This window comes from Ambystoma mexicanum, chromosome 9 (assembly GCF_040938575.1).
Source record: "Ambystoma mexicanum isolate Mex_15411 chromosome 9, UKY_AmexF1_1, whole genome shotgun sequence".
Lineage (NCBI taxonomy): Eukaryota > Metazoa > Chordata > Amphibia > Caudata > Ambystomatidae > Ambystoma > Ambystoma mexicanum.
The window spans coordinates 1,127,427,939-1,127,455,580 of record NC_090931.1 but is presented as its reverse complement, the minus strand read 5'-3'; positions in this window follow the sequence as shown (position 1 = coordinate 1,127,455,580).

The window sequence follows — 27,642 nt, the reverse complement described above, 5'->3', positions numbered from 1 at the left end:
GGGCCCCTTGCGTCTCTGCTCCCAGTCTCCGGATCGTCCTCCCTGGCCAGTCTCAAGGTTTTCTTTCTCCTAGGACAACAAAGGAAGAGAGGCAATACCTATTCATAGACATTTTTCCCCCACCATTGATATAGTGGGGTGGCATATAAATTTATAGTCAAAACATATGAACATGCACATTTCTTTTTGCATTCAAAAACGAAAACACCCACATTGAGAAACTCAGAATTTGATAGGCGATATATAGGATATTTTAAGTTAGAACTGAATTAATCTGAGACAGTACCCTCTAGGATTCCAGAGGATTCCGCAAGTTGTTGCAGAGTGTGCCTGGGATGGCGACACTTCAACTGGTTAATGTGGACCCACTTGTCTTCCCCCTCTGCCAAACCGCCTTTGGGGATGCGGATCTTGTAGGCCACAGGGGAGAACTTGTCTATAATCTCAAAGGGACCCTTCCATGTAGGCAAAAATGTTCACTGTTTGGCCTGGTTCCTTTGGAAATTGTATAAATAGACCTGGTCCCCCACCTGATATTCCTTCCTGGAAGTTTTCAGGTCATAGTGGGTCTTCATACTCTCAGCTGATCTTTCTAGTATCCGCTGAGCATAGGCAAAAGCATGTTGAAGGTGTTTCCTTAAATTCTCCACATACTCATGAGTTGTGGAGGCATTTATCAACGTTTGCTCTTGGGTTCTGTAGAGCAAATGCTGAGGAAGCACCATCTTGCGTCCAGTCATCAACTCGAATGGTGACATTTTGGTTGCAGATGAAGGGGTAGATCTGATGGCCATTAGGACCAAAGGTAATCGGATATCCCAACTTGGCCCAGAATCTGCCACAAACTTCTTTAATATGCTCACAATGGTTCGGTTATATCTCTACTGCCCTAGAAGAAGCTGGCCGGTAAGCAATATGCAACTTCCTTTTGACCCCCAGTATCTCCCACATCTTTGTCATTACTTCACTGGTGAAGTGGCTACCTCTGTCTGACTCAATCCTTTGAGGTAGACCAAAACGGGAAAAGATGTGGTTAATCATCAAGGCAGCTGCCGTTTCTGCCTTGCAGTTTGGGGCTGGGAGACATTCCACCAACTTGGTAAACAAGCATGTCACAGTCAACATGTACTTATTCCCCCTAGCAGAGCGAATCACGGGGCCTACAAAGTCGATTTGCAAATCTGACCATGGCAGTGTCATCCCCCTCTTTTGGAGGGGTGCACGGTGCGTGAGGGATGATGGCTGAAATTGTGCACACACAAGACACCCCTTCAAGTATTGGTCAAGGTCCTGCCCCATGTGTGGCCAGTATGCAACCTCTCTTAAGATTTCCAGTGTTGTGTGAAACCCCCTATGACCCCCTATTTCTCCTCTGCCACTCCTGCTGCCAACGCCTGCGTACGTGATCTAGCTGGTGTTCATGCACAAACTCTGGTCCATCTCCGCGAGGCGCAGTCCGTGATGAAGGTTAAGGCGGACCGTAAGCGGGCTGAGGCACCGGTGTATCAGGTGGGTGATCGGGTGTGGTTATCGACCAGACACCTGCGAATTCCTGGTTGTCGCAAATTGCTGCCCCGCTTTGTGGGTCCCTATCGGATCATCAAAATCCTGAATCCCGTGGCCTTGCGATTGTCTATTCCACGTACTTGGCGGATCCATCCGGTCTTCCATGTCTCCCTCCTTAAGCCTTTCCATGCTTCCACTCGTGTCCTTGTTCCTCCCGCCCCTGTCTCTGTGTCTTCTCAGGACGTGTTTGAGGTCAGTGCTATCCTTGGATCTCGCTTCCATAGGGGTCGCCTCCAGTATCTGGTGGACTGGCTGGGTTATGGCCCTGAGGACCGCTCTTGGGTTTATTCCTGTGACGTCCAGGCACCGCTCTTGGTGTCGCGGTTTCATAGGGATAACCCGGCAAGCCCACGGGGTCGTGGGCCTTTGAGGGGGGATTCTGTCACACCGCCCCCCGCACAAAAGACACGCCTTTCCACGTCCACACTCTCATCACAAGCAGCACTCAAAAACACACGTCCCGATAGAGGTGCCTTATTGCCTCAGCAGGTTTCACATTGTAGGGCACGACATGGCATACCTGACAAAACGGGAGTTTATTGCCCTTCACGTTTATGGCAAGTGAGTTGGAGGCTCCTTCATCACAAAAGATCACACCATCCACGGAGGACTGTCCGACACAGCACGGCAAGGATCACGTGACTCGTTGTCTAGCAATACGGCAACGCTTTAGTAACTTTCGTCACGTGACCGTTGTCACGTGTTTTCCTTAACTCGGATAAAAGGAGTCCAGTTACTGAAGGCGTTGCTTCACAGCTGTTCTTTTAGATCGCGTGTTGCTATCGCTTTGTTCAGGACTCTTACTTTGATCACGGCCTTGTACTACGGATTGCTTTTTGTCTAGCCCTTGTCTGCTTTTTGGAACTTTGGATACATTCGGCTGCCGAACTGGTTTTCCCATAACGGATTGCTTCGTGTCTTGCCATCATTGGTTTTGGAACTTTGATCAGCTGTTGCCGACCTACGCTCTGCCTTACGGACTGCTTTTGCTTAGCCCTCCTCAATCTTGGATCTCCTGTTTTTTGACCTCGGACTGCTCCAGTATATCCTACGGATCACGTGTTTCATTGGGACCTCGGTCCTACCTTAGGTGGTTGCCTGCCAGGAATTATCCTCACGCTCTACACAGCTATACAGACCCCCTATCTGGGTCAACACTTACAGGTATTTCAGTGTTTCAGACGTTTATACTTTGATAACTGCACACTGTACCATTTCATAACCATATACTTTCACTTACAGTGCTCCAGGGGTTCTTCCGGTTGTTTCCGCGTCCTGACTCCACGGACTACCACCTTTGGCCCTAAATTTCATTCTGGCAGGTGTTGTCGTGGATGTCAGTTTGATACTTGGGGACAGAGGGATAGCCCATACTCTGCACGACCAGCAACTGTGTAACATGAGGTCATGGATTTCAATGGCGTGGGCTCCAAGTGACCGGGTATTGATGAGTGCGCAGTTGAGGTTGGGTAGGGGGGCAGGTGGAGAGGTATCTGGGCTGGCTGTGGGTAGAGATGTTTTGGAATTCTGGGGTTGTTTAGGAGAGGCTTTGATGGGGCATTTGTGTTGGTGGCTATTAGTTGTGATATATGTTGAGGTGGGAGGAGGGTTAGGTGAGGAGGTGAGGAGGGAGATTTGTTGAATTGTAGTGAGCTGGTCCGCGCCGGTAAGCAATAACAGTTTGGCTACCAGATGGGCGCTACGGGTGGCGGCCTGAGAATAAAGGCACTAAGCCTATTACGTATTGCAAAACACTTCTCAGTTGACCGGTGCGGTCATCAAAATATAAATGGCATAAAAGTCACATGCATGATGCAAAGTCAGGTCCCAAATCAACAGAGTAGGCTAATTCAGATTTGCACATTTTGTTTCCATTGAGAATCGAGAGTAGGCTTGTTCACCATGGCATAGGGTGGCAAAGGCGCACATGGATGGTAATGTAAAGTGTTTCAAGGTTTAGAATAACATGGGATATTTCCAGATTTCACAAGCATATATGCAGGTGCAGAGTACAGACCAGATTGCAAATCGACACAGAGGCGACTAAATCAACTTGTCAATATGTACAGAAGGTCTGTCCTATTGTGCGCGTGCAAACATTAGTTTAGATTGGCTGCCATAGGTGTACACTCAGGACTGGTTGAGGCGGCATTGTGGGGAAGTTTATGTATACTGTGCATGTTAACATACATCTTAGAAGGGCATGGTGAGAGCACTACTAAACATCACAGCAGTAATTAAATCACGATACAGTATGTATCAAAGGATAATGTTCGGTAGATTTTAAAGAGCGTATTAATGTCTCAGAGCATGTAATATTACAGTAATATTCACAATTTCAAGCAATACAACTTGTTAAAGAACCAAGAGCTTGCTTAGCTCATGATGCAACAAACAGTGAGCTGCCAATTGTACCTCAAGTCTACAGGGCGGCTGGTCTGGCGTTCTAGGTCCGGTGGCTATGTTCGTGGATGCAGTTCTGCAGCAGTAATCATCAATAGGGTGTATACACCAGTGTATGGTCAAGTAGCGTTGTCCTGCCTCTGATTACAGATTTAGGTTTTGGAAGACAACAGAGAAACCAGGGCGCTAACAGAAGCTAACATGCCTTATACTGGCTTAAGTTGAGGCTGGCTTCCGCCTGCTGGCGGATGTCTCTCAAGCGTATTCTTCACGTTGACTAGCAACGAAAGGGAAGCTAAGCCTCGTTCAGAGGCCGCATCGCGGTTGACATTTTGTGAATGGGCAAGTCAGCGCGATGCAGTAACAAATGCTTTAGAAATTAAGGAAGGGGTATTTCTTGCAGTTCAGGGCCCATGGGGAAGAAAGATGGTGTGCTCACCAAGAATGCAGCTTGAAGGGCCAGATCATGGGGCTCACCCAAATCTTTGCATCGGCGTCACTGATGGTGTTACATCAGATCTCGGGCAAGGTTGCAGGGCTGCTGGTGGGGGCTCCAGCCCACTCCAGCTGTGGATGGAAGGAATGTGATAGTGTGTGTTTGTTCTGGGTGGGTGGGTGCTTCCCTTTGTGGGGAATGCAGTGTGAGTTGGCATGAGAGAAGGTGTACAAGTGTGACTGGTGGGTGAATGAGTAGGTATGTGATAATATGTTTTTGAATATTCTGGGTAGGCGCATGCCTGTGTGGAGAATGCAGTGTGAGTAGATGTGAGAGAAGATGTATGGGTGAGTGACTAGTAGGTGAATGAGTTGGAATGTGATAGTGTGTGTTTGAATGTTCTGGGTGGGTGGGTGTATTCCTGTGTGGAGAATGCAGTGCAAGTGGATGTAAGAGAAGGTGTATGAGTGGGTGACTGCTGGGTGAATGAGTAGGAATGTGATAGTGTGAGTTTGAATGTTTTGGATGGTTACGTGCATGTGTGGATATTGCCATGTGAGAGGATGTGAGAAAAGGTGTATAAGTGAGTGTCTCGTGGGCGAATGAGTATGAATTTGATAGTGTGTTTGAATTTTCTGGATGGGTACCTGCCTGTGTGGAGAACACAGTGTGAGTGGACACGAGAGAAGGTGTATGGGTCAGTGACTGGTGGGTGAATGAGAGGAATGTGATAGTATGTGTTTGAATGTTCTGGGTGGGTGGGTGTATTCCTGTGTGGAGAATGCAGTGCAAGTGGATGTAAGAGAAGGTGTATGAGTGGGTGACTGCTGGGTGAATGAGTAGGAATGTGATAGTGTGTTTTTGAATGCTCTGGGTCATGTTATGCTTGTGTGGAGAATGCAGTGGGAGTGTATGTAAGAGAGGGTGTATGAGTGAGTGACTGGTGGGTGAATGAGTAGGAATATGATAGTGTGGGTTTGTTCTGGGTTGGTGTGTGCTTTCCTGTGTGGAAAATGCAGTATGAGTGGACACAAGGGAAGGTGTATGAGTGTGACTGGTGGATGAATGAATAGGAATGTGATAGTGTGTGTTTGCATGTTCTGGGTAAGTGCATGTCTGTGTGGAGAATGCAGTGTGAGTAGATGTGAGAGAAGGTTTATGGGTGAGTGACTAGTAGCTGAATGAGTAGGAATGTGATTTTGTGTGTTTGAATGTTCTGGGTGGGTTTGTGCCTGTGTGGATAATGCAGTGTGAGAGGATGTGAGTAAAGGTGTATAAGTGAGTGACTCATGAGTGAATGAGTATGAATGTGCTAGTGTGTTTGCATTTTCTGGATGGGTACCTGTCTTTATGGAGAACGCAGAGTGAGTGGACATGAAAGAAGGTGTATGGGCCAGTGACTGGTGGGTGAATGGCAGGAATGTGCTAGTGTCTGTTTGAATGTTCAGGGTGGGTGGGTGCATTCCTGTGTGGCGAATGCAGTGCAAGTGGATGTGAGTGGTTTATGGGTGGGTGTGTGAAAGGTGGCTGATACGAATATGAGTGAAGGTGGGTGTGAATTTTCTGGGTGGGTGCCAGTGTGAGTGCATGTGAGAGAAGCCATATGGGTGAGAGACTGGTAGGTGAATGGGTATGAATATGATTGTGTTTGTGAAAAGTCTTTGTGGGTGCGGGTGGGCACATGCCTATGGTGTCAATGAGTGACTGGTGGGTGAAAGGGAGTACGTGCATGCGTGTGTGTGAGGCCCTGGGAGACTTGACATCATAAGAGCATGTTTTACACACCTTTTATTGACTTTGAATGTTTACTGGTATTTTTCGCAACGCCAAGTTCATTTGTGTCATTACCTGGCTAGACTGCCATTTTGTTGGAGCAGGTCTAGCCATTGCTTACTGTGGCATAACATTTATTACTTGAAATCTTTTTTAAAGCAAGCATGATAAGCTGTATTAGCAGTTTGGTGTAGTCACCTGTATACTGCTTATTAGTACCCGGCGAGGGCGCAATCAGAATGAAAGAGCCATTATAATTGGCCCTCACCGAGTCATTACCAGGCCGGGAATCCCTCCATTGGGTTTTCACGGCCTTTGTCCCGACGGGGGGCATGGCAGCCCCTCAGCCAATGAGGAGGCTCAAAGCGGGGCCATCCCCACTCCGAGCCTCAGCGTGGCTGAGAGGCTGCCTTCACCCCCCGCCGGGGACTCGGTTATTTCTTTTTTTTTATTTCCTCCCGCCCACCCGCCCCCCCCAATTTACCTTCTTTTTCGCTCGGGCCTATAACTATGGGCCCCAGGGCATTATCTGAGTCGGTAAAGCCCCCGCCGCTCAGGTCATATTGCGTAACTGTAGCATCACATTTTAACTGAGCATCTATAAAAAAGCATGCATGATAAGTGTTTTTATGGGCCTAGACTGGCTTATTTGGAACCAGTTTGGACATGTATTCTTATTGTGACATGTCACTTTCAATGGCCAAACCAACGGGGGTATGTCCTTATATGGGAGTACTGTCATATATTGACAGTGCCAGTTTTGTACCGATTGCCAGTAATGATACTGTAAAAATAATCTCAAAGCGAACATGAATAGGTTTTTATATGGGAATTGTAGCATATGTTGGTGGAGCCAGAATGGAAATGTATGGGCACAGCCAGCATGAAAATGTTTTTATACTGACATATATTGCAGGGACTGGCTTGACCAGGCATTGGGAAATGCACCTGTGCACTTTGGTGACCTGCATCTGTTTTACTTTTTTCATGAGTTACCCTAAACTCTACAAAATGGATTGCAAGCTGTCTGGCCTTTTACCCAAATGTTCACAGAAAGTGTGCTTTGTAATTTTAACCCATTATTGAAAACATTATCTCAGGGGAGGGGGAACAATCTCCCTGACCACACCAAACACGTTTTTATTAGTTTGGGCACCTTTGCTACGATTGGTCGCAATCGCATACTCGTGGCAAATGTGTACACCTTCCAATAAAACAACTCGCCAGCTGCCACTGGTGGCTGGTATATTTGGGGTTCAGACACCACGCCCTTCTTTCTATGCTAGGTGAAACATTTAAGCTTTGATTAAAAACATATTTAGTTATTTCACTTGTAAGTAATGCATGGCCTTGCAGCGGCCTAATCATCATGGACATTGAGCACACGTGGTGGTCCGGGCCGGCCTGGAGTGTGACACACCCTGTGCTTTGTTAAGGAGCTTTGGGTGGTTCCCTCAGCATGGCTCAATGGGGGCCCCCAAATGTTTTGCTAAGACACTGCTGGAGTTATAGGGGTTTGCTGTTAAGAGACTGAAGTGTATGGGTAGGCGTAACAGACGGTTATTATAGCCTACAATTTGTGATGTAATGTATGGGACATTTATATTCTGTTGCATTTGTATAGTAATGTGGCTAGATTTGAAGTACAAGAAAGGTATGCATTGTACTTTTATGGGTGGCCCTTCCAAGACCCAATATTCTCCCCAAACGAAAGAAGTAGAGAATGCTGGCAAATGCATCCCGGTCATGTCAGTCATCTCGTGCCTACTGGCCAATACCAACTGTTCACACCTGCTATCAATAATAATAATCTGATTTTAATTTCAGATTAGTCTTATTTTTTTAAAACCGTTTAAAAATCCAGACCTCTGTTAGGACCAACACCCAGGTGAGCAGGTGGGGCAAGAATTGCCAATCCTCCTGCACAGTATTTTATTTTCACTCTATCAGAGATGTAACTTGCAAAGTATCAGCTGGAACTTAAAATGCTTGGATGACATATAATAAACCCACACTGGTGCAAAACACACTTGGGGATACCATCAAAAAAAATATTTCTTTTTGGCATGAAGAGCCTGATTTACAAAAATGTTTTAACATGGGAAAGTCCCATTGCAAACATTTGTGTAAATCAGACCCTATGTGCTTTTGCAAAAGCATCAGTTGGCTAGAGACTAGCAGTGACTTCATGGGGCAAGGTAACTAACTCTCTGCACTCATCCTTCCCCCTGAATGAGTTTAGCATCATAACCTAAATGAAATCAAACGGGAAGGACATGAAGAGTAGCATGGCCACTTGGCGGGCCACCCTCTGCAGCTGCCTGAATACGGAATGAACTTCTTTGATACATAAGAAGGTTTCAAACACTTGATAAAATCGCATGCATGCGAATACTTCAAATGGCTACTTTAATAGGACGCAGACAATGTTTCTTACATCTGGCCGCTGCTGTCGATTGTGCAACCTCACTTCCCTTTTCTTTACTTCCTCTCTCCTGAAATAATCACATTGCTGCTTTTGAGATGCATCCAGCCTTTTAGACAGAGTTTATTTCTGTTGCGGGCGGCCTTTGCTCAGTTCGCCCTATGGCCCTTTGGCACAAGTCATGTTTCAATGGGATTTTCCCATTGAAAAAAGTGTTGTGAATCCGTGCCAATTTTCCGTGCTTTTTTAAATGATTTTAACTCCATTCTACGTTACTGGGCAGGATTACTTTGTTAATTTGTGTTTGTTCTCAATTCCCTGACAGTCCTGCTTTCCTTATGACATAATCATGTGTTAACCTTTGTTTTATGTGACCACTACCTGGTTTATTTTCAACAAGGGCTGTTTTTAAACTTAAATTCAGCGTTCCCTTTTCAATATCTATTCATGACTTCTTGCACTGCCAGTTCTGGATGATGCTATCAGTTCATATGCCCGAGCCTCATTATCAAAGAATGGGCAGTACATCCAGATTCTTGTTATGTTCAAACAGGCTAATTTGTCTGTAATTTATTTGATTTATGGCTAGGGAAAGCCAGAGGAGGTTGGTGGGTAAAGGAACCTGGACATTTCAAGCCATCTACACTCAAACCCCAAAACGGCACGTGATAACATTCTAACATGCATGTTTGGGACACGGCATTCAACGTTAGGGTTCCACACACACTTTCAAGAGGCGCATGATTAAATCAATCACACACCAGGAGCAATGCAAATGGCCAGGATGCATTTCCCGTGGCGTGTTTGCCTTATTGTTTGGGAAACCACTCTGCGTTTAATGATTTTCTGGTTAGTAAGAATATCTGAATTGATTTTCTCAATTACCTTAATTGCGCATATCTTTTAGCTTTCATTATTTACGAGATCTGACCATGACTGTCCAGTCTTGTGACCGATGAATATAGATGTCTTGTTAAAATGCACACAGTTGATTGCAGTCTTCTTGCAGGTGTGTAGTTTTGAAGAATGTGCAGTTCAGGAAGCATTCGTTCTGCGAATTCTCATGGAGAGAGCTCGGTTATGTTTGAAGCAGATGTGGTCTTCAAATTATAGAAAAAAACATAGTTTAAATACAATCCACCAGGACGTTATGAAAATCAATTTGGCAAAAGACGGTCAATGAGTCTCTCAAAATAGGATTAAATGTGAGCGTGGTTGGCATTGCATTCGAAATTCTCTGGGTACCTGGAGTAATCATCAATCAACACCGGGAAGTGAGACCCCTGCAAGGTGGAGCCAAAGTCTGCATGGACAACCGCCCAGGGACGCATGCCTCGGGCATTGTCTCGATGGCGGGCTCCCTCTGTGCAGGAGAGGCTGCCTGGCACCACACGCATGAGGCTACATATTCATCAACCCGTCGGTCGAGCTCCAAGAACTATACCTTGTGGCGTAGGGGGGCCTTGGTCTTTGCAGCCCCCTGGTGGCTTTGATGGGCTAGGCCAATCACCTCTTGGACTTTGTCCTGAGGGACCACGATCCAATCTCCTTTCAACAGCAGCCCGTTTGCCAAGAACAATAGCTCTTCACGCACCCTCCAAAGCTGCTCGAGTGCCACTTTCGCCTCCTCTGTGCGCCCTGCCAACAACTCCAGAATGCTGCTCCAGGATCCTTGCTGCATGGCCACTCTGAGGATGCGGAAGCACTCATCCTGGGTGGTCACCACCTCCATTTCCTCCAGTGGCAGGGCATTTGGGGTAGCCGCCTCGACCACAAGTTGAACGTGATCATCTGCCTCTTCTGCACAGGCATCCACCTCGCCATTGTGGTGACCTCTCGGATGGTGAGACAGATAGTCGGCTGCGTTGTTGGCGCCAGGCCAATATACGACCAAGACCCCATACTCCAGAAGTGCAAGCATCCACCTTTTGATCCTCGCTGGTGGTTATGATGAGGATTCAGCTAGGATAGGTAGCAGGGGCTTAAGGTCGGTAACCACTGTCACTGGCCTACCCAGAATGTACAGCCAGAAGTGCCTGCACCCCCAAAGAACAGTCAGCGCCTCCCATTCTATCAGAGAGTATCTCAGTTCTGTCTCAGACAAGGCCTTGCTAGCGTAGGCCAGCGGGTGGATGCTAGAGTCATGCCCAACTTGTGTCAGCACAGCCCTCAGGCCAAAAAGGCTAGCGTCCATGATTATCTCGGACTGGAGTTCAGGGTAAAAAAGCCATGGTGTCCTCCTCTGTGAGGGTGCTCTTAATGTCCTTTAAGGCTGCTTGCTCCAGTGGTCCCCATTGCCACACGGTCTCCTTCTTGGTAAGGGCCAGTAGGGATTTGGACCTGTACTCCAAGTTTTTAATGAAGCGGCCACAGTAGGTTACCATGCTTAAGAAGCTTCTGACTTCAGACACATTGTCGTGCAGTCGTGCATCTTTAATGTCGTTTACCTTTCTGGGGTCGGGTGACACTCCACACTCCTTAAACATGAAGCTGAAGAACTCAATGTTTGTCTTCAGAAATTCACATTTTTCGCGATGGAGCGTCAGACGCAAGGATTGCAGCTGTTCGAATTTCTTGGCCAGTTTGTGCAGGTGGTCCACTTCCGACCTGGTGAACACCAGAATGTTGTCGCTGATGTTCAGCATGCCCTCAAGGTCTGCCAGTGCACCCCTGATGATGTTCTGAAAAACCTCAGCCATGGAGGACACCCTGAAGCTGAATCACTTATACTGGAACAGGCCGCGGTGAGTCATGAATGTTGTGATGTATCTTAACTCTGAATGCAAGAGGACTTGATGGTATCCAGCCCTGATATCAAGCTTCGAGAAGGAATGAGCCCCTTGCAGTTCTGTAATAATGTCATCAATCGTTGGTGTGAGATGTCGCTCCCTCAGGATCGCCTTGTTGGGGAGTCTCATATCCACACAAATTCTCACTGAGTCAGGTTGCTTAGGTTTTCTGGCAACCACAATCGGAGATACCCAGGATGTCGGACCCTTCACCTTCTCGATGATGTCGAGGTCTACAAGGTTGTCCAACTCCTTATCTACCAACTCCCTCTGGTGAAAAGGCACCCTGCGGTGCTTGAGGGCAATGGGCTGCACAGATTCGTCGATGTGCAGCCTCACTGGGTCGCCGGTCATGCGTCCAATCCCCTGGAACAGTTTAGCATACTTATCAAGTAGAGTTTGTATGTCTTCCACGTACACAGAGTACGCAAAACGTACGAGTCCCAGGGCTTCAGCTGCCGCGCAGCTTAGCAGTGTGTTGGTGCTGACAGGCGTCAGATAGAATCGTGCTTTTATTTTTGAGCCTCGGTGCCCCACCTGAGCTACAAATGCGCCGTCCAGGGGGATAGGATATGAACCCCTGAATGTGAATATTTGAGCCTTATGGGTTTGAGAGCACCGGAATGGGAGAGTCAATGACTGCCACAATGCACCTCGGTTGTCTTCGGCCCTTGAACTTGAGGGATTCAATGCTCGAAACGAAGAACATTTTTTCCTCTTCTTCCTCCTCCTCCTCGTCAGGTTGTGCGCCCTCCTCTTCTTGGTCCACCTTGGTGACATTGGGAGGGCAAGACTGTCTGAAGAACCCAGACCGTACTGGGCACCATCACCAGCAGGGACGCACTGCATACCTGTGCGTAGTGGTCTGCCAGGCGGCAGCGCCCACATGTTCTTCCTGCTGCTGGGTATTTTGCAGGGAGGGGCAGGTCATACCCACACTTTTGGCATGCTTCTCCTGGCTTTCCAACCCTGTTGTGGAAATTCCCAGCCATCCTCCTGTCACCCTTGCCACCACGCCCCACAGCGCAGACCTCCTCCGACTTGATAGGTCGAGTGCCTACTTCTATCCTTGACGCGCGTATCGCTGATATTTCCTGGCAGTGACCCAGCTCTAGGATGAGGGGTAGGGTGATCCAGTTCTCTCAGAACCTGTCTCTGTAGCTTTCCTGAGGAACACCCTTGGATGAGCCTGACCATGAGCATGGTTCCTGACCATGTCGTCCAGGTTGTCCCATGCACATGCCACCGAAAGCCTCCTGAAGTGGCCATAAAAAGTGTTCAGCATCTCATCCTCCTTCTGGCAAGTGGATAGCATGACAAACCACTCGTAGTCTTAGCTGCCCCATAGGACGGATCTGTATGCTGGAGTGAATCAAAAATGTTGTGCACCGCAGGCCCTGCGGCATACAGCAACGTGGTCAGCTTGCTGTCATCACTGGTTTCCATTGTTGCCCAAAAGTACATGTGTAATCGAACAACCCATCGCCTCCACCTAGGCCCCAGGCTGGATGGAGTGCCAGACACATCAAACCCGGGGATGGGTGGAAGGGCCGCCGGGGCCCTCATCTGGGCCATTACTGGAGGTGGGGGCAGTCCTTGATGCTGCTGTTGTACTGCTGGCTGCCCTCTGTCCTGGTTAGGTGCATCACTCATGGGTCAAGCACACAAACATCCCTCTTGGATTGCACAGGGGCCGCAACTCACCCAGCCAGATTGGCCTACTGAGGCCACCTTGAGCTTCAGAACTTCCACACCAAAAACCCCTGCAGGCCTTCTTGATCTTCAGAAATCCCCACCAGCACAGATCCAGGGCACAGAGCACCCAATAGAACGTCCAGACAGGGTAGATGGCCACTGAAGGTGTAACCAGGCCCCAAATCTCAGTGAGAAGTGTCTGAAAATTGAGCCAGGGAGGTCTAGGGGACATGCATCGAACATCCAGTATCCCTCCAGTACCTCACCTTCACTCGACGAGATTCACCTCGAAAATTGAAGAAAAATCTAAATTCCAGGCATGTCCATGTAGGAATAGCAATCAGCTCTTCAAATTTCCAAAAATTATGTTTGGATTACATTCACGGGCCCCTCCGGAGTGCCGCGAAACATCTGTGCTCTGAAGACAAATTGGGCTGCCCCCTTCCCCAGGCATAGAATGAGTGGATTCCGTCCCTCGTTCAAGTAAAAAAATTCCAGCAATTGTCACTGCCGGGTCCGGGTTCATTACCAGCCTTGTTGCCACTGTTGTTCGGGTGTCTCATACCCCTAGCGACCTTCTGTGAGCCCCCAACTCCCCCTCTGGTTAAGACTCACACAAAGACGTGTTGTAGGCTCGAGCTCCACGGTCGCACTGCTGACGCGGGCACGCCCCCTTTATTTAAAAGCACACTGCGGAGTGCAACGTCACTCCGCCGCGTGTCGAAGCCCTTAAAGGGGCAGCCCCACAGACATTATACCGTGCACTTCATATGCAAACTGGATGGTACAGTTTGGATGTGGCATGGGGCATAGGATATAGAAATACACGTTTAGCCATGCCATACATAATGCAGGAATTGGGCATTCTGCAACCGCAAGCACCGCCTTTTTGCGTGGTAGTGAATTGAGAGACTTTTGATCAATGTTTTAGCACCAAACAGTTAACGATGCTGAACATTACATGAACAATTATGACTCTCTGTGGAGAAATTCCTTTTAGATATGGTTATGCAAGATACAATGTTTGCTGGTGTTGGTCTGTCCAGAAGGTTTCAGATTTGCATTATCTAGGAGAAAATGAATCAGACCTGTGTTCCGTGGGAAAGAGAAGGGACCTACTCACCATCCATCATGCACACAGTGCTTGGCAGATATGATAAAATGGTGCAATTCCACGTTTAATGGTTTTCTAAGATCTGATAAATGAAAATAAAGGCATACACATTTATCATCAGATTTTGTGATATCAAAACATGTAATTACACCGCATCTCTGCTGAAGAACCACATTGTTTTGAGGGAACATTAAAGAAAGCAAATTAAGTTGACATTGTTGCTATGAAACACATAACCTGGCGCATGGTGCCATTACCCAGATAGACCTGTGCTTGCTGAGAAATGCACCTGTTTTGCCTTCATACAAACATATGTATTTATGTCATGCTGTCATGCAAATAAAAAACAGCACAAGCATATCTTCTTAATCAGGGACAAAAAAACTTTAAGATTGCAGAAATTACATAACGATTCTTACCAGACAATTCATGCATTAAACCTTCATTTATGTTGTGAAACTAGACCAATTGGTAAATATTTCGACAGTGTAGGATAACAGTTTCTCTAAACTCCTACCAAGACTTCATAAAAACCATATCTGAGGCAGAAAATAAGCTCCACTGTTACTATGAGGCTGTACCACCTGAGAATGTGGGTTGCATGGACAGAACAGGGAGGCTTATCTTAGGATCCTAAGAGAGGGAGAGGGCTGTAGCTTGGCACAAAGAAATTGTAGCATATATATGGTCCAAAGAAATACTGAAACACTATGTATTGTAAACAATAACTGGTGTATTTAAATACAAATAGGCCCAGATAAATCTTGGAGAAATAAGTAATATAACATATCATATGAACACAATTATATAAACAACTTAATTTTATCAGCTACAACCTAAAGTATAACCTAATTGAGCATACAATCAGTAGTCAAGGTGAGTCAAACCTACAACACATTCATGGGGATTAAACCCAGGTTATATATACTTTTAGAATACCATCAGCAATTCAAGGGTAGTAGACCATGTCAGTCATGCAGTGGCATTCAGTTACAGGAATCACTTAATAAACCAACCCAGTTACACGTATACACATTTTAACAGATATTACTTTATAGAAGACAGGCCAGAGCTAATAAAGCAATTCATATACTTTCTGGATGGGCCTTAAGCTACTCAATGATAAGTCTGAACATTCACTAACTATTTTAGAATGCACTAAGCAATTCAGGGAAAGCAAAACCAGATTACACTTTAAGAAAGACACAAAGACCCTCATTACGAGTTTGGCGGTCTGGAAATAAAAGTGCAGTAGCAACGTACTGCCTCCCCTTCTGGACCACCAAACTATAAGTATGCCGGTAGGGGCACTGAACAACCGGCAGGCCTGACTTGCCGGGATTTCAGGCTGCTATTGGCAGGTTTCACCGGCAACCTCATAATGAGGCCCAACGTATTTCAAGGTAAGTAATAGACCTATTGGTACACAACTATCTGCTACCCCATAGCTAGTTATACCCAGTATACTATTAAGAAGTGTATAATACAGTTTCTAAGGTAAATAAGAACTTAATGCAACTATTTTAGAATAGCACCAAAGCAATTCAGGGACGCACAACCCAGTGTTACAAGTTTAGTAGAGGAGCAGCTATTCAAGGTGAGTAAGACCTGTATTTTTTTAAGAGGGACTTCAAGCAATTCAAAAACAAGTATTAACTCAAAGACTGCGTTAGCGCTGTATAACACAGAGCAGGGACATCAAAACCCAATGGTACACTTTAAGAAGGAAACAATATATTTAAAGGTCGGTAAACCCTATTGGTAAGGTTTTACACTCATTCAGTTACGAATATAAAACAGTGCCAACGCGTATTACTTTTCAGAAAGGGGGGGGCATTCAAAGTTATTAAAACAACTCCTATACTTTTAGAGGTGCTGCTTGAATAGTAGTAGCTTGCACCTACAATTGTTGCAGGAAAACTACAGTAATGAGAGTTCCATTGTTTAACTAGTAGCAGCTGGCGCTAGCAATTGTTACATTTACAACACTAACTGATAAGTAAGTACCTTCATACATATTACAATTTCCACACAGAATTCTTACCATCAAATCTCTTCCTTACTCTACAGTATGAGTTTTCTCAGAGGAAGAAGGGGGACCCTAGTGGTCTATGAGCCAGCTGTAGGCAAGTCAGGACAGGGTTCAGTTGCAGGAAAGTCAGAGTTCCAGAGCTTATCTTCTTTAACAAGTAAGCATTAGCTTTAAAAGTTCGTTAAAACAGTCCAGGGACTTCAGAGAAGGGTCCCTATATATATTTGAACGTTAGGCCTGGGCTAGTGGTATTGGCAAACTCCCAACCATATGAAACACCCTCTCAGCCTCACACGATTCACACAAGACTTAAGGTAAGTATTACCCAAGCCAGCACAGTACCTTAGAAGAAAAGATGAGTTTCACAGTGGTTGCCTTCAGGATGCAGCAGCACAGGGCATGGTTCCTGGATTCTTGGTCTGGAGACGAAAGAATTCGACACAGGATGGGAACTTGGAGCAGCAATCATCAGCAAACGTTTCTTAAAGGATTGTTATGCTCTGTGGATTTGGTGCCTTTTTATAGCAGCCAGATGAAGAATGAATATCGCTGATCAGATTCTCTTCACACTCTCTGTCCTGACTTCAGGGATTCAAATCGGATCTCTGGAGATCCACCAGCAGTCCATCAACGTTTCATTGAAGTTTGGACTTCATAAGACCATGCACTGCACTCAGGCTTAAGGTCCCAGGGTATTGGTGGTTTGCAGTCCAGCAAGGTTGCAGCACATTGTGAGATGTTTCAAAATACAGGTATTCTTGAGAGTAGATAATTTCACCAGCTTCTGGGTAGGAGTCACTGCATTTGGGATCTCCACATCAATTGGAAGTAAGGGTTGAATCAGGCTCTGGTTATACAGCAGTCTCCGCAGTTGCAGAACATTGCTACAGATGTCTTTTCTTCATCTTCCTCTTTAGATTCAGTTCCAGTGGTTGACTTGTCATCAGATTCCAGGTTTGTAGTATGTATCAAGAACTACAGCACAACTTCTGCAAACACTCCCTGAAGTGTAATGAAGGGGAGACAGCCCCCCATCAGGGCATGGTTCCTTTCAGACAAGGTGAAAGACAAAGGGCTTCTGAGTTTTGGACTCCTCCCTTGCTTCTTGCCTTCTCAGACACTCTGGAGCCTAAATGTGGAATACAAAGAATTCCCGCCGAAGGTTGTTCTCCCCTGGAATGGCGGGGAAGACCTCAGAAACAACAAGCAAATGAGAAATGGTGAAAAAAGGAGCCCACCATTCTAGGAGAATGTGCATTACCGAGGCTGATTTAAAAGCATGCGAGTAATGTGACTAAAAACTCACTAAGGTAAAACCACTGCCACCAGCCATTCAAGTAAACTTCCAATTGTAACAAAAAGCTTACCAGGTAAGTAATACATAGGATTCATTGTATCCCCCAGCACTCCACATAAGGTGGGGTGTGCTGACTCACTAAAATCAATGTAAAGGGGATGGGAATCCCACTTTGTATTCCTCCTTGGGAACAGTAGTTCACCAAATAAATAACAGGAGAATTAAAAATGAACCCACTGCATTTAAATTGATGTGTGCTGCCCTAGTATTTTACAGTCAGTCCAAAGTTATAGGGAACCATAACTCCAATCATACTATATGGAGAGACATAAAAAGATCACTCATATAAAGCATAAATGGCTATGTGAGAGAGTAAAAAGATTCCCACTCACTGAGGGACAAGGCCAAATATTTACCAAGTCCAATCTTGACTGACAACCCCTTACTCTGTGTGCCTAGAAGGACACAGATTGACCTCCGTGATGACACCAGGTGTAAAATATGTTTCTATTAATCTGTGATTCTTGCATCCTTTTTGCATGTGATTAACCATATAGACTAATCCCAAAGCTGTTCTGTCTCACAAAATCTTGAGGGACCTTGTGGTGAGAAATAGAACACACAGGATCCCTTGGCTAAACTACATGTTTAAGACCTTACTGAAAGTGAATACAGGAGACCCTTTTACGAATCTGGGCAAGCAAAAACTCATATGGGATAAAGGGAGGAGATAAAGAAAACTGCTCTAACAGTCCAATAGGAAGCACACCACTATCCCCAATCCAGGCCAAACGATGGATTAATTGGACCAGATTGCTTCCCACCTTCTTAGGTTGTTGATAATGCATTTCAGGTTCTGCTTTCTGCCGAGTGGTAAGGTACATAACTGGAGAACACAATCATCCATCGAAATGTCGACCTGTCCACACTGCCCCCAAATAGACGAGGAAACTAAGCACCTTATGCACCTATGCAAGTTATAACCAAGATTCAAGAGTCCCTTTTTCCACTGTTTCAGCACACAGGTATTAGAACCATTAGGCAGGCTTTGAAATACTTATTAGCTGCTGCAGAGTCAACAGTTTTAGCAGTCCCGCAAAATTACATATATATTGCCTTAAGGCTGAGAAATAAATACAGAGCAAGTTAACTGACTCCCCCCAGCCCTCCTTAAGTATACGATTTACTTTTAAACATTATGGGCCTCATCACGAGTTTGGCGGTAACCCTTAAATCTTGCGGTCGCGCTATTACCGCCAGATTTAAGGGTCCGCCAAATCAGGGCTTCGGCGGATTTCTCCCCAGCTCTGAGCTGGGGGGAAAACCGCCGAAAATTTGCGCTATTACCACCGGCGGGCAATCCGCCAGCGGCAGAGCATGAAAATTCCCCATTGAGCCCAATGTGGAATGGGGCATTCCCGAATGGGCTCAGTGGGGAATGGGGAATTCCATTACCGCCAAACCCGTGATCCGACGCTAATAGCGCTGGGGGGGTTTGGCTGTAGGGCTAATACCGCCGGCAGTAATACCGCTGGTGTTACCGCCCAACTCGTGATGAGGACCTATGTGTTGGGCTAATAATGTGTTCATTCGTTTTGCCTATATATTTATATTAAAATATTGGCTTAAATGGAATGTACTTTTAAGGATTGTGCCAAATAAAGTTTTATGACTTGACTTGACTATGGGCCTCATTACAATTGTGCCGGTCCACATACAAATGTGCCGGTAAGCCTACCGGCACTGTTGTGTCTGAACCGGCATACTACAACTCTGTGGCAAGTGCCGACCCGCCGGGTGGAATGGCACCCGCTCGAAGAGTTCTCACGGGAGCACCGGCACCGTTGTTAACGTTGCCAGTGCTCCCATGTCCCCTTTCCCATGAAGTCCTATGGGACTCCTTGGGAATGGCGACTAACAAAATGACTGGCACCTGACTTCCCAGGCCACCTGACTCGGAATAGCCCAGTGGCACCGGGAAGTCAGGTGCTGGTAATTTTTTTACGGGTCTGGGGGCAACCCACTAGTAGCACCGGCAGGGTTACCGCCGGACCCGTATTGTGGCCCTATGACTCTTACATACAGAAACCCTTTAATTACCTCTGTTATATAGTCCCACCCCACAATTCTGGTTAAGAAAAGTGACAGTATTCCCCAAACTCAAGCTTCTTTAAAAGAATTAGAGTCAAATCCAACCTAAGATGGTCTCCAGCTTTACGCCTGTAAAGTCTCCACAATATTACTCAATCACAGACAGTTTAAGAACAAAAACAAAATTACCAAGCCTGCATGAATCTCAAACAAAACTCATCTACAAAAAATGTAAAAGACCTGCATGCTTAATTTCACTATTGTCAATGTACACACACTGTTCTTCTATGATTGTTTCTATATACATACTAAACCGAAAACATTAATAGACATCTTAGTAACACTTCTATTGCTTATTGATATATATATATATCTCAGAATTCTTAACATTACAAAAACATTTCCACATAATGGATAACATCACATATTAAAATATTTTTGAAAAAAAAATGTTTCTATTCTTCCTAATGACTCTCAACATTTACAGAATCAGAACATTGCTGTAGAATGCACAGCTTCTCTAATAAATGCCGTGCAGGTACTTCGCAACATGTGTATGCTGTTTTCAATATGCACACAGTGACTTACATTAATAAGCCTGAAGCTTTTGGATTCCGGAATTAATGCCCTTGATTCAAAATAAATACACCATCACAGTTTCCATCTAACTTGATAGACTGTTCAAGTTACTTCAAATGGTATGAGCACCTTTACCCTATCACGCCACGAATTAATCCATGTGTGCAGCTCAGAATAAGGTGTCGTATGGGTTGTACATTGGCTCAATTTCTAGCGAATAGAAATAAGTCCACTAATCTATCTCTCACCCAAACACATTTTATGACTAAGTCTCCCACTGGATACAAACTATAAAAATGTTGTTAAGGGATAGAGCTTATTGTCTCTGCAATGGCCCGAATCAACAACTATGCCAGTAGGACTGACGGATTCAGTTTTAATTTGGTATAATTCTACCAAAGAAAAATGTAAGTTGCACAAAAAAAGCTGTTTTGAACTGTGATTTTCAATATTAAAATGCTTTGGGCTTGGAATTGAAATCTTACTTTGCACTAAACTACAATGGAAATATACAATACATTTTATTTTATACGGCACCACCAGTGTGCCTTCAAAACTAGCATCTCCTTTTTGTGCAGCGGCCACCCTCATTCGCATGGAAATATCCTGGACCACACCATAAGGCAATCTGGATTTGACTATGCTGTCTATGGCTGACGGGAGTATAAATATAAAAGAGTTAGTGAGTGAAAGCTTGTACAAACAGCTCCCATAACTCACATCAACCCATCCAGTATCATCAATGAAGGTGTTGGAAGATACACCTAGGCAAACATATACCATGCTCACAGGGGCTGAATGACTACACCTGGAAAGGTACAGTACAGTGCACCTAAATCCCTGGCCAATGGACCATGAGCTGTCTTGCCACCAAACCTCCTATACAATAACAAGAATGATCACCCACAAACTGTTCTGTCCAGGATATGCATTATCTATTCATAATTGGAGAATAAGGGCATCACTTATCAGAATGATTGCAGCTCATGGTAACATATTTTTGAGCTTCTGAAGTCAGTAAGACGAAAATGTACCCCTTTAGCAGCTGAACAAGTAAGGCTGTGTGGTGCGTGCCATGAGCAGACATGATAATACTGCAACATTAAAAGAAGAAGAAGTCATATCAATAAAAGGGGAAACGTGTTATTGTTCTTTTCCAAGGTGGTTTGTACAGTATTGAGCTGAGACTTAAAAAAAAGCTTAAACACGGTATAGGATGACCAGGGTGGCCATGCAATATGTAACTCATACAAGCTGAGATATCTACTGGTAAATCAAGCTTTTCACAAGTGGATATTCTTGATATAACACTTCCCAGCATAGCATCCCACCTCAAAATCCTGAGGCAAGAAACAAGCTGTTTTATTAATCACTATTTCATTATGTTAAAATAAAATTAATGTATACATTGTCCCTATTGTTTATGCAGGTATCAATAACAAGTATTGGTGCCAGAAAAAAGGCTGCTTCTAATTCTGCAGGTTTCTTTTAGGGAAGTAGTGCTATGAATTTAGAATGCACATGATATTGGTTCATCCACCCAACACAGGAGAATGGTTTTATGATTTTCTAATAAAAGAATGAGTACCCCTACCACTGGGATGAGTACCCCTCCCACTTCACTTGACATATCAGGTTCCACTAGACATGATTTTCCCATGTTGTGTAATGTCAATGCAGAAGAGGGAACATTAATTGCATTGGCATTGTTTTCCATGTGACTGGAAGTAGTATAACTAAACTCCAGTTCATCTTCCAATTCACGTTTTAAATATCTATTGCTTTCACAGGCCACAAAGTATCAAGCAGTTCTCTGTTAGGCTATGGAATGTCTACATTTCAATTACAGTCAAAGTGGTTGAATACAACTGTGATAACATCCTAGGTACAATGTATTTGAATTTAATTTACAAAGAACTGCACTTTATCTGCAAACAAAAGCTATAGGTTCTACACTGAACACACAACACAGAAAATACTAGTGACTTTCAGTTAAATTAAAATGTTACTTGAATCATTGAATACAGTGAGAGTACAAGGAGCATTTCCACTACAAAATAGCATGATATGATATGATCTGGTATTTATAATGCACCTTTACACAAGTGTTTCTAGGCACCACAAGGCAAGGAGGGGAGACAGAGGGAAGGCAAGACAAATGATTGTACTAGGCCTTGTGACATTAAGATTGTGCAAGTGCAACAAGAAAGTGCATGGGCGAGGGTGAGGGGAGAAGTGCAGGGAAGGGGTAAGGGGGAAGAAGTGCAGTCAGGGCAGCAGGGCTCTGAGTAAGTGCTAGGATGACTGAGGACTACACAAGTGTAGCCCAAGACCGGAAGGGCTAGGTAGGCCAGAAGGCAGTGCAGGGTGACTGGTTAAGGGAGGGCATAGCACCCTGGGTAAATCTGAGTGCAACCATGTCACCAGTAGTCAGGACTAGAACACAGGTAGATTGGCAGAGGAGAGGGAGAGAGAAGGAAGAAGAGAAGGGGAAGATCTTAAGCTGCTTCCTGAACTTCAGGTGATCCAGCTCAAGTGTAAGAGGGGTAGGGAGGCTGCTCCAGAGGGAAGCATCTGCAGAGGAGAGAAATCTACCCCCACCCTCTGTTTGGCGATGTGTCTGATCTCCATAGAGTTTGAGGTAGCTGAGCAGAGGGCTCTAGAAGGAAGGTATTTAGGAAGAGAGTGTTGGATAAAGAGAAAACCGCAGCCCCAGAAAGCATTGTGGCTAATGCAGAGGGTCTTGAAATTGATCCTTGCAGCTACCGGGAGCCAGTGGAGAGATTTCAGAGCTGGAGAGATGCGGTTCCTGGGCTTGAGTCCTGAAAGACTTTCCCACTAGGGCTCCACCCAGTGACAGCTTAAAATCAATCAATTCATAGGACTCAGCAGGGAAATGGTTCTAGAGGGCATATATCTCAGTTAATTTGAGTGATTTACATACTCACTTTTGAGTCATTGTATAAAATCACAGTGCTAGCATTGTCCCCCAGAGCTCCCAGACAAGACTCCCAGTCAGTCAGGCTCTGATGATCCTGGTTTCTAGGATATCAGATCTGCCTAATGTTCCCTCTTGGTCAAGGCCCATTCACCTCACAAATCTCAGCTCTTCACTTTTTGTATTTCCAACCCTATTATTTGTGTGTTTCTTCTTGTATAATTGAAATTGTTCCCACACTATGTGATCATGATCTCACAATTTTGATTGGTGAAGTCTTTCCATTGGCTTGCTTAATACGCAGACATTCCAAGAGAATACACCCCAATCCTCATAGCTTTAATAACATTTCTGGACATGTGACTATGTGAGGGTTGTTTGCTTTAGCAGTTTTACATTTAAAATCATATATTATCATGGATACCTGACCCATTTATGACATATGATTTTCTGGATTTCCCTGGAATTACTTATTTTAATAATGTTGACAAAAAGTGAGGAACCTTCAGGGTGGGTATTCCTTTTGTTGAACCTCAGCACCCCTAAATGTATTTTTATGGAGGTTTCCTTATGCACGGTCGCATGGAATAGTAACAACGGAGTGCTAGGTTCCTCTACTCTGTTTAATTTGGAAGAAAAACTGTGCAGTTACTTTAACATGTAGCCCATGCGCCCACGTTTGTTCTGAGAAAAAAGACATGTGACCTCTTTCTCAGTTACAATGCAATTTTGGGATTTTTTAAATATTTCTGTTTTTTTCTTTTTTCAAATAACAGTGCCCTTTGTGAAAACACGTGTTTCGACGGTATCTCTGTCTTTCTCAAATCAAGGCTTATTGTTTTACAAATTCACAAAATCATAAAGGAGTACCATTTACATTTCAAGTTGTATGCAATTGTAACACACATTTTCAAGTGTAAAGTATTTATACACAGCCATAGTATATATTTTTGTAATTGTTAAACATCCATTACAAAAAACCCATTCAAAAGATTGGCCGTTGAGGAAGGGGTAAAGGGTAGGAGTGTTTAGGGATGATAGAAGGAACATCAAAAAAGAAGAAAATGAAAATGTGAAAAAATACATTAGTTTGCAAGCCTTGACATTGTAAGCAATTGTCACAGTAACTCATTTCTTATTTCTTTGCATTTAATTTACCATCTTTAGAATAAGTGGTTCGTATGGTATTAAGGTTGTGGAGCTTAACCAATTGTTCCGGTCCACTTTTATACCTCAGTCTTTTGTGTCAAGTCACAGGTTATATATATATATAATGAATATAAATGGATGCTGTTCGTGATGAAATCCTTTTCTAGTTTGATGGTGAACTTGTGGTTTAAAAGTTATGCGCTACGTGGTTTGCATGTTATGTTGAATTATGACTAAATTCCTCTAGGAGGATATCCACTTTTAACAATCCCCCATAGCGTTGTCTTTTATATATGCAAAACGGCTACTTAGTCCTTAAAAGTTTACCCGTATTGTCTAAAATCTTGATAGGTTTTACGGCACGAAAAAAGCCCCATTTTGGCTTACAGTCCTTTCACATTGCCTCTTGTTTTTGAAAAATAACTTAAATGGCATGCCGGCATTTGGAGTGTACTTAAAAGGTTCAATAATGCTTATTCTGTATCCGTGTTTGGCATCATTGTGAAAGCGCGGGCAAATCACGTGTTGGCTCGTGTGTCTAGAGCAAAAGTGTGCCTGGTGAGGCCCACATGCACGCTTACCTTTCATTCCTGTTCTCGTACGAATAAGTCCTCCTGTGCTCCGCCACCCTGCCGAGCTCTAATCTGTAAATACAAGTATTGCTAGACAACTTAGTCCTACATCCTGTTTACTAACGGCAGCCATACTTTGGGGTTATTTTCTGTTTGGATATATGAAACTGTGTAAGTCAATTTTCTTGTCTTTTAGATTCGACTCACATTACTATATTTACTCTAAGTCAACGCTTGTTTAGACCTGATGGGTCTTGTGAGATAATAAAAATAAATACAACGTATGTCAAGCTTCCTCATGTTGTGTTCAAGTTATCATTTTGTTTCTACTGCGGCGGCCATGTTGTGTGCAGCTTGTCATTTTACTCGTACATGGTTCGTACTTTTGCAATAGTACTGATCTCATTTTTCTTTGATTAACATTACTGAATTTATTATGTGGTATATCATACTTTTGAAAATAATTATGCTAAAATTCATGTTATTGAAATGTGTTTCCCGATGTTCTTCTCTCATCTATTGTTTTTGGTTAAATGGAACGGAGCCAGTGGGGTGCCAGTTTGCACTTTGTTAGTACAGTCTATTTGTAAAGAGTACCGTTAGTTTCTGAATAGTCGTGTTAGGTGTAAGCCCCTTGTCACCTTATATTTAAAAATTGTGCAAAATGTGTCATTTGCATATTTTGAACTATTTTCCCTTAATGGGTCTCCTATCACCCAATACCATACATTGCCATTTTAACATCATCGTTGGTTACCTATTACAAAAAAGAGGCCATTTCGTTGTCAGAGTTCAGGCTCCTCTCTACTGAACGAAATTTGCATATCAATTTTGCTTCTTCTTGTCTAATAATAATAATGGTAGAAATGCTTTAATAAACAGTAGTAACCAAGAAGTAAGTAGTGATATGTTGGGCCATGTCATTATGAAGGTAAATTGAAAATAGAGTTTTGGATTTGAAATGCCGTTTTAATACTAAATGTAGGTCTTTGTTTAAGAATTGGGGGAGGTAGAAACATGCCGGAGTTTGACTGCAGCTAATGATTGACATTGATCAGCTTGCACAGGCCTCCTTTGTTTGAAAATCCTTTCATGACTCCATATGGAGAATTGTGTTGGAAAACCCAGTTCAAAATTCAAACCTTAGGTGAAATCATCTTTCTTTAAATTGGGGAGTTTGGAAAATGGAGCTCTGACATTGTGGTCAGTTCAGATTGTTATCTTCACAAAAGACTGTGGATTAAGCTTTGCTGGAAGGCATCTAAATGCATTTTTTAAATCTCCTTGAGATAGTCTATCAATTCAAATTCAAATTCTTTAATGTGATACAGTATGAAATAAATTCAAACTTTACACATATAATTTTTACATATTACAAATCACATATAAAAACATTATACTCAATTCAGCTATATACACACTTGTATTAAAAAGAGAAAAGGATAAATCATATAAAATCATAAAAAAAAAAAAATAAACATATAAGAGTGGGAGGTGTCCCATTATTCATGAACCTTGCACATTGGGCTATTTTTTATGTGAAAAGAAATGAGTTTATGAGATAAAAGACAAACACCCATGTTCCCCTCCAGATGGCCACATTGATATCTAGGGATGTTTAAGCCGTTTCCACATCAACAATATGTACAGGATTTACAGAATTAACTTCTGTTCAAGGAAGAAAGGGAACAGCATTGGCCAACTCAGAACATCATATGATATCCTATACATGAAAGGCTTGTTTACTTCTGTTATAGTAATGGTGCACAAGTCATTCTTTATCAATACTTTACCCTGACACCTCTCCTTTGTGTTCAACATATCCTGAATAAGAATCACATTGCAATTTGAACACTGTCATTTTCGCCATTTCTTCAAATTTAAATGCAGAGCAGCTCCATTTGAAACTCCTCATTTGTGACCTTATACAATGACAAGAGGGTTTGCTTTTACAAGTGCAGTTACTTGCATGTGTAGTTACATTTGTAATCCTTTTTAATAATCCAAACAAGGTTTTGGTTCTGTGTTTATCAATATTTCTCTCATATTTATTTTCACAATGAAAGTGTTAATGTTCTGATATGCACTTTCTTTTCTTCACATTTAGTATGAAGCAGAAACATACAGCTAATCAAAACCTTGTCCTTTGGACTTGAAAGTATCCTTCCAACTATGTAGTTCAAAGGAATCTTCCTGGTGTGTGGTGCCCTGTGTTGGGTGCTGTCCATCACATGAGGCAGCATTTATCTGCTCACTTAATCAGCACAATATTTGTCATCATAGTTAACTAAATTTCACTACACTTAAAATAAGCAGTGCAGCTTTTTGGCATCTCACACTTTAGTTGAATATTTTAAGATTCTTCTTACCTCCACGTACAATACTATCTGAAGAGCTGTCAAAAGATGAAATAGGTTCACTTTACCACCCTGTGTACCTTACTGTACTTCATCTGGAGTTATATACTATGGTTACCTCATCCCAGACTATACCTAATGACAAAAGTGGAGACTTCTCACTGCAATGTAGAAGACTGTACTAAAGCGAATGACTACGATACAACATTGTGAAGTTCTACTAGAAAATCAACAAGGCCAATGTAGCATTTTTAAAGAAATTCCAACTGACCTGGGGCACAACACCAGAACTGTAAACATGTATTGGTCCCAGAGCCCACATCCTGGGCATGGCTATCATGCAGGATGTGGAAGAATGGCTTCCACAAAATGAATACTGTTTATAGACCTGTGTTTGAAAGTTTTATCCCATCCCATTCTTACACG